Below are 16,126 nucleotides of genomic sequence, written 5' to 3'. Positions count from 1 at the left end.
TTTTGATCAAAGAAATGCAGCCTTGATGAGACTTCTTTCAAAAACATTTTTAAAAAATCTGACTGACCCCAAACTTTTGAATGGTAGTGTACCTTATAATGTAATTACCTTTCTAAAAGTTCATTTGATGAATAAATTCATAATTTCATAAATGTATATTTTACATTAGACTAAATACATGTAGATTTTTGAAAGACAACTGAAGTTATTCTTGAGTGTTAACTCCAAATGAACATTTCAAACCCTAAGCCATACTTTTTTTTTTTTTTTGCCACATCTTATGTAACTCAACATGTGTGGAGAATAGGGTTGTCAAAAGTACCAACTTCGGTACCAAGTCGGCACTGAAATTTAAAAAATGTGACTATAGCAGCATTTCCCCCTAGCAATTTGAGCACTGTTGAGCGGATTCTTAGGGTGTACTCACACTAGGCGCTATGAACCGTGTCCGAGCGCATTTGACTGTGCCCGGGCACGGTTCTTTTAGACGTCCCTGGCCCACTTGGAAGAGGTGAGCCACAGCACGGTTCGGTTGGGCTCGAGCGCGGTACACATGTAGATTCTACTTTTTTCACGAAACATCTTTATTACTACTTTGATGTCCTAATTGGCCATTTTGTTCACGTGCTCAACAGATGTGTCTGTGATTGGCTACAATGATCAACACTTCAAAAACATGCTGTAAGTAGACATCAATGACACTCTTCACCGAGCACTTACACAGATACACACGGGAGCGTTTGAAAGCAGGCATTTATCAGCAGATCTGTCTCTCAGCGGATATATTAGGGATCCGCTGATAGACGGCTGCTTTCAAACACTCCCATGTGAATCAGCGCAAGCGCTCGGTGAAGAGCATCAAAGATGTCCATTTATAACATGTTATTGAAGCGTTGATCATACATATGGTATATACATATATTACATTAAAGCATAGATATCTAGTTACTTAGAATAGTTGCATTGAAGTCCAAATTGCATTATAATCCAGTGAAAATGGGGTGCAGCATCAATCTCAGCACCTTCACCTCCTTCATCCTTACACTGTCTACATCTATTTTTGTCTGATTGTGTTTGTCTGCATGTGTTTAAATGCCTGTGTCTGTGACCTAAAAGGCAGTCTTTGATTCAGTCTGCATGTTAGCATTTCACGCATCAAGGGAGGGGCTGGATGTGCTTGAAGAGAAGGGGACACAGAAAGAAAGAAAGATGGGAACCGATGAAGCAGGAAATTGCAGTTTCTCTATGTGTCAGTGGTCTATTTGTTTGAGTACCCCCTGCATGCACAGGGACCAAACACCATCTTTACCAAGAGTCCTGAATTCATTAAACTCCACCAACACCTAGCCAATATGTAAAGACCACTTTATCTCAGCTTTTGTTTCCCATTTATGCAGTATTCCCATACAGTTTTTGGTACTGTAAAAATAATGTGTTTGTTAAACTTTAAAAAATGAAGGCAATTTGTACAGCATGGTTTCTTAATTATTTGATGTAAGTGTTTGACAGGACTTAAAATGGTCTATTTTCCAAAATAACTAACTGACCATTTTAAGTAGTAGAAATATATAACACTGTACTTAGTCAGCGGTGGACAAAGTACACAAATTAAGTACTTGAGTAAAAGAACAGATACCATAATAAAAGCATGATTACTTATTTTATAATTTACTTGAGTAAAAGTACTTGATTTTTAATGTACTTTAAAGTAAAAAGTAGGTTTGATGAACCATGTTTATTAGCCAGCACTAGTCAGACTCAGTCAAGACTAATAAGAAAGATACATAATATGCATTGGTCTGCAAATAAGCAAACTTTTTATTTTATTACTAAAACAACTTCAGTATACTAAAATATAATTTTAACTTAGTGATAATTCAAGTGTGCAAATGTGACATATACCATATGGTATTTTAAAAATAAGGAAAATCTAAATTTGTGTAAATATGTGGCTACAAATAGCCTAGTATAAAAATACTACAGATGTCACATGGTGCAAAATGCATTCATACTTTAGAGGGAAAACTATACAAAAATACTAGTTTTATATCATTTGTAAGTGCTACAGCAGTGAGGAAGATGCATGCATTAATTGGTGATTTAAGGTAAAATAATGTACTCCGTACAAATGTGACATAAATGCCCAAATTTCAATGGGCTTAAACAGCTCTTCCTTTTACAGCAGTTTAACTTCACAAATAATTGGCAGTCATAACCTAAATATGATTTTCATTTACAACAATCAGTATTAAAATTCAATATGTTAGTAGGCTACTTTCTGTGCCATCCATCTTGCGCACATTCCAGCTCTGGTGATATCACGGTTCTTCACTCATTTTGACCGGATCATTAAATCAGTTGTTCATTCAAAAACAGTTGCATTCAGATCAGATCAGATCAGATTTCATGAATAAATCATTCATAGGTTCATTGGAAAGAATCAGCTCTGTCACGATTCGGACATTGCTCTTGCGCTGGCAATTTCTCCAGCTCCAAATAACGAGTTATTGGAGTAAAATGTACGATGTTATGCCTTAGAATGTAGATTCCCAAAATAAAAATAAAATACTCTGATAAAATACAGATATTTGAAAGTAAAATAACAAAGTAGAAATACTTTGTTACTGTTCACCACTGATTATAGTACATGTAAATATCATTCTTTAAAAAGCTATCGGTATGAATAGACTGTGTTAAAGGAGATTTTTCTCATAACAGAAGCCTTAAAGACATAAGTGAAATGACCTTCCCTGACAACTGATTGATATTCCGACACAGTGAGTCTTTATACCTCACAATCAAAACCTTTGTCGGGGATTGTACTCAAACTTTGATTGCAGGAATAGTCTTTTGGAGTGTCATTGAGGTTTATCTGTTCTTCGCATCAACTATTTTTTTTTTTTTCTTCTCGTCTACCTTTTTGGCTTCTAAAGGCTAATAAGGAAATGGTGGTTGATGGATATCACTGCATAGGTGGACTCTGGAGACCTGCATAGAATACTGTCACTGCAGGACAATAACAATATCACCTTGATGGGTTTAATCCACAGGTTTCTGAAATAAAATTGTACCATATTGTGCAGTAAAGCTTTTTCTAACTCACATAAAATATACCACACTCTGGTTGTACAGGCATTTAAACATAAAGCCACACACATCCAAGTCAAATGACATTTACACACGAACACACACACACACACACACACACACACACACACACACACACACACACACACACACACACGCACATCTAAGGTAATGGCATACAATTTCCCTCGAGCTCTCTTTGCTTTTATGAGAGACATGCCTCCCTGAGAGTGGTAATGACAAAATCGTGTGAAGGACAGTTAGCTGTTGCTTGTGGCTACATTACTCCCTCTGGACGCATACTTGTGCATACACACATACACGCACACACATGAAAGTAAATGGACAGTTTCAATGGGGATCTGATTCTAATTAAGAGCCAATTAGCAGCAAGAGCAGCACATAAATGACCTGCTAAATCATCAAGGAGTTAAGGGTTCATGAGCGTCCTCTGAGCTTAGTTAGAGCCACACCAGCACACTCAGTCTATACTAACTTCCAGCTGGGAGATTTCACTTGCTTTGAGTGAACTGCCCTTGGCCAAAGGGCACTTGTCTTAAGTGCCCTAACAAATACCGCCATTTGCACTCTAGGGCTCACATCGCTGCCGCACATCCCCTGCCCATGATCAAGGCGAACACGTGTCTGGAGGACATGTGCCTTTGTGCAGGTCTCGCATCGGTCCTGCATCTGTTGGCCCTGATGTTAAAGGGAGAGTTCACCCTAAAATGAAAATTAAGTCATAATTTACTAACCCTTATGCTGTCCGTATGCCCTTCTTTCTTTTATGGACCACAAAAGGAGAATTAAAAAAAATAATAATTGTCCACTCATGCTCGTCCATATAATGGCATATGAAAGCATTAAGCGGCATGCGATATGAAATTTAATGTATTATTTAAGGAAAATCCTGATCCTGGCCGTTGGTCTGTGCACGGCTACGTGACGTGTGCATTCATGTGACTCTATTAGCGCAACAGTTCACTCCGTCTCGCCCAGAAAAAGCACACAAGCAGCAGAGGTGTAAAGTACTTGAGGAAATGTAATTAGTTACTGTACTTAAGTATCTTTTTGGCTACTCTGTAGTTGTACTGAGTATCAAAGATATTTACCAACTTTTACTCTTTAATTGACTACGTTTTTGAGCAAGTAAATGTACTTTTTACTCCACTACATTTGTGACGAGTAATGGAATTACACATTACATTTTTCATGGCACCTAACTTTTTCTGCAGCAGTTTGTTTCTGCTTTAAAAAAGGCCATTGGAGGTACTATATCTTGTGCATTTTGCCTTTACTCACCCAAAACTTGTCAACAAGGCTACTTTACGTTAATGTGAGTGCATTAGCAGGTAGTTGCTGATCGCAGGTGTTTGATTTATTAGATGAGGAAAATTACTGCAGCCGGTGATGAGGCTCAAACCAGCACATACCATAGACTTTGACTATTTAATTTTACTTAACATTGTTTTATTTATCTGCTATAGTGACAAAACCTTTTTGAAGGATATCGGTTTACTTATGACCTTTCTGTGTACTTGAGATCAACTGAGACTTGAGAGTTTGCGGACGTTTAAGAGGCTGTTGTATAAACTTGATTTCTCATCTTACAAATCAATTGTTTCTTAATTTCACTGGCATGTCTCTCAGGACTAGTATATCTCTGAGCCTACATTCAGCATGAGTAAAATACTTAAGTACTGTTAAAATCAGATACTCTTAGACTTTTACTCAAGTTGTATTGGAATTGGTTACTTATAACTTGTAATGGAGTCATTTTCGATGTAAGGTATCAGTACTTTTACTCAAGTGTGGTTTTCAGGTACTCTTTACACCTCTGACAAGCAGGGGTGCCTTAAGATAACCAAAGGCCCCTGGGCTACAGCTTTATGATAGGCCTTCTAGCCAGAACATTTTTTTTAGCTTCCTGCTAAAAAAAAAAAATCCTCAATTATTTGTGTCGAAATTTATCAAAAACATTGTCGATAACATTAACATTTAGAACACTGTGGGCCCTAGTTTAACCATCTAAAGCGCATGGTGCAAGTGCACTTGGGGAGTGTCCGAATCCACTTTTGCTAGTTTAATGATGGGAAAAGTGGTCGGCGAACCCGGTGCATGGTCTAAAAGGGGTGTCCATATTCTCTTAATGAGTAATGGGTGTGTTTTGGGTGTAACATGCAATAAACCATAATCAGAGTCTCCCATGGGCACAAATGCATTGTGGCGCAGTACATGAAAATCATAACTGCGTCAGGCTGAAACCAGCAAAAAACAAGCAAAAAACACTTGCGTCACACATTGTGCCGCGTGTATGATAGGGCCCTGTGTGTATGATGCGTAAAAATATGGGACAAATAATATCTCTGCCAGTAGGTGATGCTTGTGGAACAGCAGAATTATAGCGCTTACATAAACAATGCAATGCTGCGCTTAAAAACACTACATCAGTGGTTCCCAAACCTGTCCTGAAGGACCCCTAGCACTGTACATTTTGTATGTCGCTCTTATCTGACCCATCTACTTCAGGTCTTGCAGTCTCTACTAATCAGCTGAGGAGTTGAATCAGGTGTGTTAGTCAGATGAGAGAGACATCAAAAATGGGGGTCCTCCAGGACAGGTTTGGGAACCACTGCACTACATTATTATAGGCATTATACGGAGGTATTATGAAAAGAAAATGCCATCAAAACTTTCCTGGCCGAAATGCGTGTTTACAGGTATTTATTATTCGTCAGCAGTAGATCAAAACAATCACTTGACATTAATGTGGGCTATATAGTGATTGCAGAAAAACTTGTGTAAAAACGTAGAAAGCGAAACAGCACCGGGGGCCTCATTTATAAATGTTGTGTAGAATTGTGTAGAATAGTAAACAATATCTCAAATGTGCTTATGTTCAGAGAACAAATGTATACACAAAAAAAGATCCCCCCTTGTAAACACTGCCTAATTAATGTCATTAACATATAAAAGAGCATCAGTCAATGTTCAAATCCTTTATTTGAGAATGACGAGTGGCAAGAATTACTCCGACTCTCTGTCAGGGAAAGTGCGTATGTCTGCTTAGACCCTGATGTGGTGCTAGGAACTTTTCAACGTCAAAGACCGGTCATATATGAACATTGGTGTGGATTTTAGTGTACACACGCTCTAAGATCAAATCTGTCCATTTCTGTTTTTTCTGTCCCCAGATTAAAAAAAAAATAAAAATAAAAACATAAAAATCTCACACCTTGTGTGCTTTTACTGGGCAAGACGGAGTGAACTGCAGCGCTAATTAATAGGGCTGGGTAAAAAATATTGATTTCTCGATTTGAATTGATTCTCATTTTTACAAACCGATGTCGATTCTTAAATCCCAAGAATCATTTAGTCCACTCTGTTTTCAGTTGAGGCCTCCCATCCAATAAATGACATTAATCTTTGTGCTTTGTTACTTTTGATATGAAGGAAAGTCTCAGATTTCAAATGATGTCTATTTTATTATGAGATTCAAAAAATAAGTACCGTTTTGGCGCTGTTTAATGTGGTGTGACAGATCGCTTTAGCGCCTCAGGTAAAGAGAAGCGGCAGCACGGAGCATGTGCTCCTTTCCTCCGCTTTAATACCAGTTACAACGGAAAATAAACACGACTAAACATCTGAAGGTATGTTAAAATATACAGTACAACTTACCGAAATCAGTATTATGTCTCGTGTAATCGCTCAATCAGCGTTTCAACCTCGGAAAGACGTCAATAAAACAGCTTGTAAACAATGTTACATAACATCACATTTACCTCAGAAACACCATATTCAGTGACCATAAATTCATTAGTCAGCTGGAAAAATGAACTATAGAGAGCAGCATCCTGATAAATACATGCACTGTTACATATTCATTATAATTTTTAATGTTTTTCAATATTAAGGCATGTTTGAATAATTCAGTTATGACAGCCACGATTTAAATGTTTATATTAAAAAAACACACGAATTTGAGTAGAAATATGTTTATGTAATTCTAAACTTTATTTATTATAAAAACATCATTGAATATAATTTAAGTGTTTGTATATTAATAAGTTAATTTTAACCTTCAATGTTATAGTAATGTAGTACCAACTGACTCCCATGTGTAGTTTACAGCATTAGTTGAGAATTTTTTTTCCTCTAGAAAATTTGTACTGTATCTGATATACTACATCCAAAATAATCGATATCGAATCAAATTGTGAAAATTGTGTCAATATGCAGCCCTACTAATAGAGTCACATGAACATGCATGTCGTGTAGCCATGCACTGAGCCTGCCGTAGCTGTAGCCTGTGCAATTGGCTGGATTAGGTTCTGTCCTCACAAATGGGGATTCTTATCCTGAGCCAAAGGACTATAGCCTGCACTCAGATAAACCATGTGTTCATGCATCAACAACCTAATTCCCATTTGAACACAAATCTGGTAAAATATGACAGTTATCTAGCACAGAATCAAAGAAATCAATATAGTATTTATATATAAAAGGTTAGAAGATTAAAAAACATGCAGAGGGATTGATTTTGTTTTATGATGTAAATATGAGTGGTGTATGTGTAAATGAAAGCTCTTATTCTGTACTGGGACTGACATCAGAGACCCAGTTATTATTATAGTGCTTTGGCATTTTTGATTTTGAGGCATTCACTGGTTTATTTTAGAATGTGACTCAGAGTTGCAGTGATCCTCATGTGAACCAACAGATAGTACAAATTAAAAGTGATGCTGGTGTTTCAGACAGTCATTTCTCAACATAATCTCAGAACTCAGTCACTAATAAACTCATGCTTTTTGATTGACAACTCCAGCGATTGTAAAGGGAGCTTTCTTTGATTGCTTTCTATATATAATTTAATCACCATTTAAATAACAAGATTATGTTATCCTACTAATAGAAGCAGCATGCAGTTGACCGTTTAGTTTGAATTACTGACACATACAAAGAACATATGACTGTACATGAATCATTATAGACCCCTTAATCGCATACGTCACTGTGACGTCACCGCTCTAGCTGGAGGCAAAACATGAATAAGAACTCATAGCGGTCGCGCTAAAAGTTTGAGGTTTTGACTTTAAAATGTCGTCTTGTTGTGTTTCTGCCTGCTAGAATAGAAGGAACAGCACTTTTGGTTCAAAACTAAAGTTTTACCAGATCCCGGCAGACATTCCTTCACAGAAATCAAAAAGATAATTGTGGTTGAATGCAATACGGCGTACAGACTGGACAGAGACCATCATAAATAATACTCGTGTTTGCAGTGCACACTTCATATCAGGTAAAATAATCAATGCATATGTAATGGTGTGTTGGTTTTATCTAGTACAAATCAGCAAGTTTCTGTTTTATAGGTGAAAAGTCGCCAACTTTCAGTGCACTAGCTAGCTTAAATGTTAAACAAACATACAGCGATAGATGTGTGTGCCATCCTTTGAATGGTCTCTTAAAATAATCCACATTGCTAGCCATAATCATAGTTAAACCAGCGTTAGGTTACATTAGACAATAACCCTTGACAAAATTCCCCGAACCACCCGAAAGTAATTCATATGTTGTCTAGGAAATATCCAAAACTTAAGTTAATTTACAAAAATAGCTGTCATGGTCCCGCAGAGTCAGTGACTGTACATATTCGGACAGTTCTGAATCTTCTTCTGCATCTATGTTTAATAAATCCCTCCTAAAACATGCTAGCTTACGCATGTCAACATTGAGTCCAGCATCTCTTTTTGCCTCCAGCTAAGCCCCGCCCACCAGGAAACGTTGCAATGTTTACAAACTTTTAAGGGGTCTATATATCAGATCAGACTTTAGACCAGTAGGAGTAACTCAGTTACTTACATGTTGTTGCATTACTGTCGAGTCCTTATCGTAAAAGTCTGTTTGCACAGCCTGCGCTGAAATGCAGTTGATTTAACAAAGAATCCACAGTGAAATGTACCAAATACTAATAAATAATGCTCAACTGAGACATTCACATTGTTGAAAATAAATAACCATATTCCTAGCAGTATGATCCTTTGAAAGGTAATGTTATTTTTAGTCCTGTATCACACTTCTCTCCGGGACCAGTCGTTGGCTGGATCTGGTGTCAATAAAAGCTTTTATTGAACTATCAAGGAAGTTTTTTAGTTCTAAAACTTACAGGATATTCTTATAGTATGATGACCTCTTATTGTCAGGGATTGGTTGTGTGTTAACCAACACAAAGGGATATAAATCAATATAAATGTCTTTAATGACAAAACTCAGGAGAACAAATAAACACAACCTAACAAAAACGATAACTGACAGAGACTGAGGGAGAACACAGGGAATAGAGGGTATGCATTGATGTCACTTTACCGCTGGAACGCGCTCCCTCAGCTGGACAGAGTGTCAAAAGAACCTGCTGCATGACTGGATTTAATAAGGGAAACTGCGAAAACATGAGTAAAACTAAAGATTACACTAAAGGTTGGGCTCGAAAGTGTTCCTTATGACATGACAAAGAAACCTAATACATGGATATTGACATGCAGCCAGGAATCGTGTTTCCTGACATTTATATGTGCCTGATTTCGACGCTGGGGAAAATACATAAAGCAAATCGGCCTGTGAACGCTTTATATAAATACAATATATGTAGGTCTAAATGATCACTTATATCAATGTTATATATTTTGTCATATTGTCCAGCCCTAAAACTTGTATAGTTTGTCAGTGCTTATTTAAAAACACCCAATTATGCAAAATATAAGATGGTAAATATTTAATTGATGAGTTGTCAATACAATATATAACAATACAATATATATACGGTATGATTTTACCCCAAAATCCAACATTTTGACACAAAATGAACAGCAAATCTGAGTTTCTCTGTCTGGAGTCCAGTTATTTCTGTGAATTGCAGCGATCCATTTGCTTCTTTTTTTCTGTAGCTTTCAGCAGTCTGTAAAAATATACCTCAGATTTCTTCTGAAACCTATTTGTACAGTCAATCGCAAAGCTCTTTCCCATTTTGGATGTGTTTTGTGTGATTCTCGCGGCATTCACGCTGAAAACCAATGTTGCCACTCAGTGGGCGAAATGGTCGATGGTGACATCATGTGAATACCCTCTATATATACAGGGCAAACAAAGGACTAAACGAGACTTAAAGGTGCTACAGAGGATGTTTTGTTTTATACATTTTTGCAATATTACTTGAAACTGTAATAATATTAATATACATCATCTGTGTACGAGGTAGGGCCTTAAAAACATCAGCCAATCGTTTGTGTGATCATCGCATAAACGATTGGCCCTCTGGCTTGTCAATCACTGCCGTGACGTTCCTTGTGAGAGACGAGCGCGGCTGCACGCTCCAGTAACTTTCCACACTCCACAGGCGCCGCATGCAATGTTTTTGTCCGGAGACAGGAGTAACAACTGCAGATTATGAGTTACCTGCGGTGAGTCCGACATAATGAATCCACTAACACAACACAGCGAATGCCGGTGGTAAACAAACACTCATGTTCCAATACTCGTGTACAAGTTTTGGGAGGCGTTCCCTTGAAATGAGCTGTGAAGGAGGGGGGTTGTTCTTACGCATGCGCTCATTTCAAAAACTCACTAACAGTCTTTGGTTTCTCAGTCGATGAAAAGATCCTCTTTATCACCTTTAATTAACAAGACAGAGCTGGGACAAAAGAACTCAAATGAGGGTAACCATGGGAAGAAACAAGTGGCGGGAAAACAAGAAACAAAGGAGAACATGTGACAAAAGGAAAAACAAACAGAGAGTTAAAAACAAACAGAACCCTGACACTTATATATCAAAAGCTCAAGGAAAAGTTGATTTCTCAATTTATGACCCCTTTAAATGTTGACTTCAGAATGTTTAGAATGCTCTTATACAGCTTTTTTTATTGTGCTTTTATAATTGCATGTATTTTATACATTTTTTGCATGTATTTTTTTTTTTTTTTTTAAATATCTACATTTATGTACCTGTTATGCTGTTTTATATTGTTGTGCAGCAGTGGGTAGGGTAGGCGCTCAAAAATATCTACATAATAATATAATTATTTTATGCTAATAAATATACTAACACTCTTTCTTTTATTTCTTTGTTCACTCACTGTCACTACAACAATATATCTGAGATGTTCGATTAGAAGCAGACCTTTTCAGTCAATGAAACAATTTGAAATTTCATCCTATTAATCAAGTAGTATAAAATGAGCTTTTGACTTCGGCTTTTGACACATCATTATAACATCTATTTAGACTGAGGAGAAAGAAATTAATAAGGCCAGTTCAGACTAGAGAATAAAACAGGATCGAGAGGAGGTGAGACTTAATTAAATATGAAAGCAAGACAGCAGCAGAATATTCGAAGAGATGGAAGGAGGAACAAAGAGAGAGAGAGAAAGGGGACAAAAATAAAAACCAAGAGGAGCCGCTCACAAAACCTTTAACATCAAACTGAAGCACGGCATGTCAAATTTAACATGCACTCAGTCATCTCAGATGGAAGGCTTAGCATGTTTAGCATTTTATCACAGTTTCAAAAAAAGAATAAACATAAGGGCTTTGGATATTTTCCTGTGACACAAGGCCAGATTGTGGCTCTGATGCTACAGAGCTCTCGGTTGTCAAACGCGAGCGAGTTTCTGACTCTGACAAACTAAGGAGGGCTGCTGTATTATTGATGATTCATTCTGCTTGGATCCTTTTTAGCCCTAATACAGTTTCTCATTTTCTGTATTAATATTTCACAGCCTGGATAATCTTGATGGAAGAGAAGCCTGCTCTTGTCCTGGCAGCTTATATGGTTTGCAGCCTCATGAGTTTCAACATGCATAAGCAGTAAATCCATACTTAAAATACACAGTGTATAAAACATGCAGTGGCTGATAGAATCCTGTGGCATGTTCTTCTAGTCTCATTTTTATGCAGTTGTAATAAATCATACTCTATTTTAATATCATTATTCAGATAACACCTCCCTCAGTTTTCAGGCCGTAGCCTCCTCTCGGTCTCTGTCTATCTCTGACATGATGCCCTGAAGGCCATTTTCTCCCCATATTTCTTTCTTTACTGTGATAGAATGAATATTGTCCTCGACCTTCTCAGCGTGCATGTCCTAATGATGATGAAGGTTAGTTGTCAATGAGGGGCTGGATGCTGTCAGAGAGGTCAACGAATATCTGTGAGGCTTAAAATCCATCCATCCATCCATCCATCCATCCATCCATCCACCTACCTACCTACCTACCTACCTACCTACCTACCTACCTACCTACCTACCTACCTACCTACCTACCTACCTACCTACCTATCTATCTATCTATCTATCTATCTATCTATCTATCTATCTATCTATCTATCTATCTATCTATCTATCTATCTATCTATCTATCTATCTATCTATCTATCTATCTATCTATCTATCTATCTATCTATCTATCAAAATTGACTCACCTCTAGTATGATTCATACAAGCAGTAATGAAATGATAGCTTCCTCAGCCTAATCAAAATATTCATTATAATCTTTGTATAACTCTATAGAGACTTGTTTACTTCCTGCCTTTCTTTGCAAAACACCTGCTGATCATCATTCCACCCTTGTAATTAAAGACATGAGAATAGATTAATCTAACCCCACGTGTCTGTCTGCTTGTTTGCTGTTACACTAAATTGTATTTCCCCCCATGGATTCTGTGAAGTTTCAATTAGCTAACCCTCCCATCCACAGAGAAAACCCTTTTGCTTAAGCAGGTTCACTGTCCGTAAACTTGTCATGTTGTTAAATTTTTCATGCCTGGACTTTTTCTCTTCAAGACATTTACATTTACATTTCTTTTTGACCAAAACAGACTTCTTTATAATGCATACAATATGTTAGAGTTACAAATACCCCAGCAGGAAGAACAAAATGCAATTCAAACACACAGAGAAAGGCCTGAGGCATCACAGAAAAGATATATTCCACAGTGAGAGGAGAGAGCATGCACTATACTCTGTGTTTGAAATAATAGCATTCTGCTATGCTGTACATATAACGCAACTGTGTGCAGAATAATGTGTAGCAATTAGATAATTCAGCTCAATAGCACAACACAAAGACAACAGTGAAATGCATTATGCTGTTAGAAAGAAATCATGGAGGATAGAGAGTAGATAATTCCAGCCCGATCTCCTGGTAATTTGTAAGTATTTTACGAGGTGGTTAAGTCTTACGAATTTGTACAATTTCGTACAAATTTAAAAAAAAAGTCACCAGGACAACCCCAGGTCTAAAGAAAACGTACGCGTGCGGTCATACAAATTCGAACAAATTAGCCATCTCGTAAAACACTTACGAATTGCTGTGAGATTGCATTGGATTATTCATTTAAAAAAAAAAGGATTTTAGACAAATTAAAGGGGGCGTATCATGGTAAACGGGATTTTGCTTTGTCTTTTCATATTCGTAGTATATTTCACAATGCAAAAGTCATTCAGACCATGAAAACAGCATGATTTCACACAGGCAGCAATTTGAAATAAAATTGAGAATACATGAGAGAAATAAAGTTAAACAGCAGAGAAAAACCACCAATGAAAGAAAAGAAGGAGTTATGGTGAGTCAGGAGTGAAGAGAGGAAATATGGCGTCAAGGGCAAAAAACGGTCAAGAGTATTTTCCTCTCCATCTGAGGCTGTGATGTGACACAGCAAATGTGGCTGGTCTTTGTTCCAAGAGATATCAATTAAAGGTCTTTCCACTCTAGACTCCAAAGACTCCAAAGCACTTTATAATCACAAAAGTCCCTGCTCGGGTCAGTCTTCCTCTTGAAGAGATTTTTTCTTTATTACAGTGTATGTGTGTTGTACTGTAGAGCCAGCAGTGAAGGCTGACAGGTTAAGTGTGTAATTTTCACTAGTGGCACCAGATTGAAATATGTTTCTGGCCCAGACATAACAACACTGGCTCATCCAATGGCATGAGTTTGGGGATAAGCATTTTTTTTTTTTTTCCCTAAGCAATGGAAGATTGATGTCAATGAGGTCAATGTTTGAAACTTCCCTGCTGTGAAAAAGCTGAATGGATATGATGATATGCCATATGCAGATCATAAAGAAGTTGAAACTTTATGTCCACTTAGGTTAAAGGTCACAAAGTGTTTTTAAAATAAAGGTAAATTTGTGGAGCTGATGAGTTCCCCTTCATGCTTTCACGTTCGGAAGCCGCTGATCTCTGATCTTTTGACCATACAGTTTTGCAGAATGTTTCTCACCACCTTAGACTGAATCCATTGCCTTGGCCTTTAAAGAAACCTGTCATGCTGAACTTATGAAAAGTGTTTGTGTGCACTTGTGCATGTTTATCTCAGAATTAGATAACTTGCTGTTTCATCAGTTTCTTTATTCTGCTCAATTTCTTTGCACATGTAAATTTAAGTGTCCTTTCTTTTAGTTCTTTCTCCCACTGCAATTTCAAACTAATATTATCTCTAAGGTGCATTAGAAATGCTGAGAGTGGCTATTTGTTTGTTTTTGATCAGCGGCTAGGCATGGGAAGGGAAGCACATGGTTCCCGTCAGGTTTTTTGGATTGGGAATCTCAGCATCTTTTATCTGCATCATCATAACATATGCTTACCAATTAGAACCCTGCTGCCTGCTGCTAGAGCATCAAGACGCCATGTTCTCTTCTTTCCGACTCTCTTTGATATGTCACCACGTGTCACTGCACACTGTTCAATGCACTAATCATTCCCAGAAAGGGTATTCTGTCTCTTTCTTTCTAGCTTGCTTTAGGCCGATGCTTTTAAAGTAGCATAGATAAAGTCTTGGTTTAGTTGAATTTCTCATTCAAATACTCAAATGGATCGATTTAGATTGATATCACAGCTACTGAGGGATATATCTGTGGACTTCTACAAATAAAGGTTCCAAAAAAGGGAGTTTTCAATGTGAAGCCATAAAAGAACCATTTTGGGTTCCCCATAAAACCTTTCAGTGAAAAGTTCTTAAAATACCCATTTTTTCTTAGAGAAAAGAACATTTTACACTTTTTCAATTATTAAGAAACTTTTGTGCACTGGAAAGGTTTCATGGATGTTAAAGGTTTTTCATGGAAACATATGCCAATAAGGAACCTTTATTAAGAGTATACTCCAGTCTTCAGTGTTCCGTGATCCTTAAGAAATCATTCTAATATAGGAATGTGTCCTTACTCAGTAAAAGTAACTTATTCCTGTGATGTCAAAGCTGAATTTTCAGCATCATTACTCCAGTCTTCAGTGTCACATGATCCTTCAAAAATCAATCTAATATGATGATTTGTTGCTCAAGAAACATTTTTTTTTCTTGCTAATATCAACAATGATGTAGCTTAATTTTATAATGTCAGAAAATGAATTAAAATTATATTGTATATGCAATATCACCTAGCAACAATCACAACTTAAGGTGATGATACACAGGGCAACTTTTTGAGCAATGTTGCTGGGCGATGTTGCCGTCAACGGGCAACCTGGTGAGGCACAGGGCAACTAATTATGGCTACAGTCAGTTGGCAGCAACCAATCAGAGAGCAGCAAATCTATTGCCAATTCTATTAATACTTTATTATAAACACTTGTTAGGCACTTTATTTCAACTTTTCAAATATTTTATTCATTTTTATTAAATATAAATGCCTTTCCGATCTGATTTGTGATAGGAAAAGGGAGAAGAGCGAGTTTGGCAAAGGGCCGATTCGAAACAGAGTCGATCACTTTCAAAGGCTACTTGCACGTGCCATACGCCCTACAGTCTTTGCCATTACTCTATTACTGTCTGTCATTCATTAAATATGTTCCTGATTCTTTGAGAAAACTCATTGTTTTCAATCTGAGAGGATTGAACCCATCTGAGAAACTGCCCTTTGAATCAGCGATAGCAAAAATAACAGCTGATGTTTGGTCTGTTTATTCAATTTGTTTGTTTACTCCACAGTGTTGATCTGACAGCTCAGCACTTTGAATTTGCTTTCACTCTGTAAGTGATTGCATCTGAAATT

General features: G+C 37.2%; 1 protein-coding gene across 2 annotated transcripts in view; it reads left to right on the top strand.

The window, feature by feature from the left end:
* Positions 1-16,126, top strand: part of asic2 (acid-sensing (proton-gated) ion channel 2) — a 448,191-nt gene that overhangs the window by 359,273 nt on the left and 72,792 nt on the right. The gene's annotated exons all lie outside the window — the stretch shown is intronic.

Source organism: Chanodichthys erythropterus, chromosome 3 (genome assembly GCF_024489055.1).
Source record: "Chanodichthys erythropterus isolate Z2021 chromosome 3, ASM2448905v1, whole genome shotgun sequence".
In the NCBI taxonomy this organism is placed as follows: domain Eukaryota; kingdom Metazoa; phylum Chordata; class Actinopteri; order Cypriniformes; family Xenocyprididae; genus Chanodichthys; species Chanodichthys erythropterus.
Note: the sequence above shows the minus strand (reverse complement) of the source record. Positions and strands in the feature narration are given on the sequence as shown.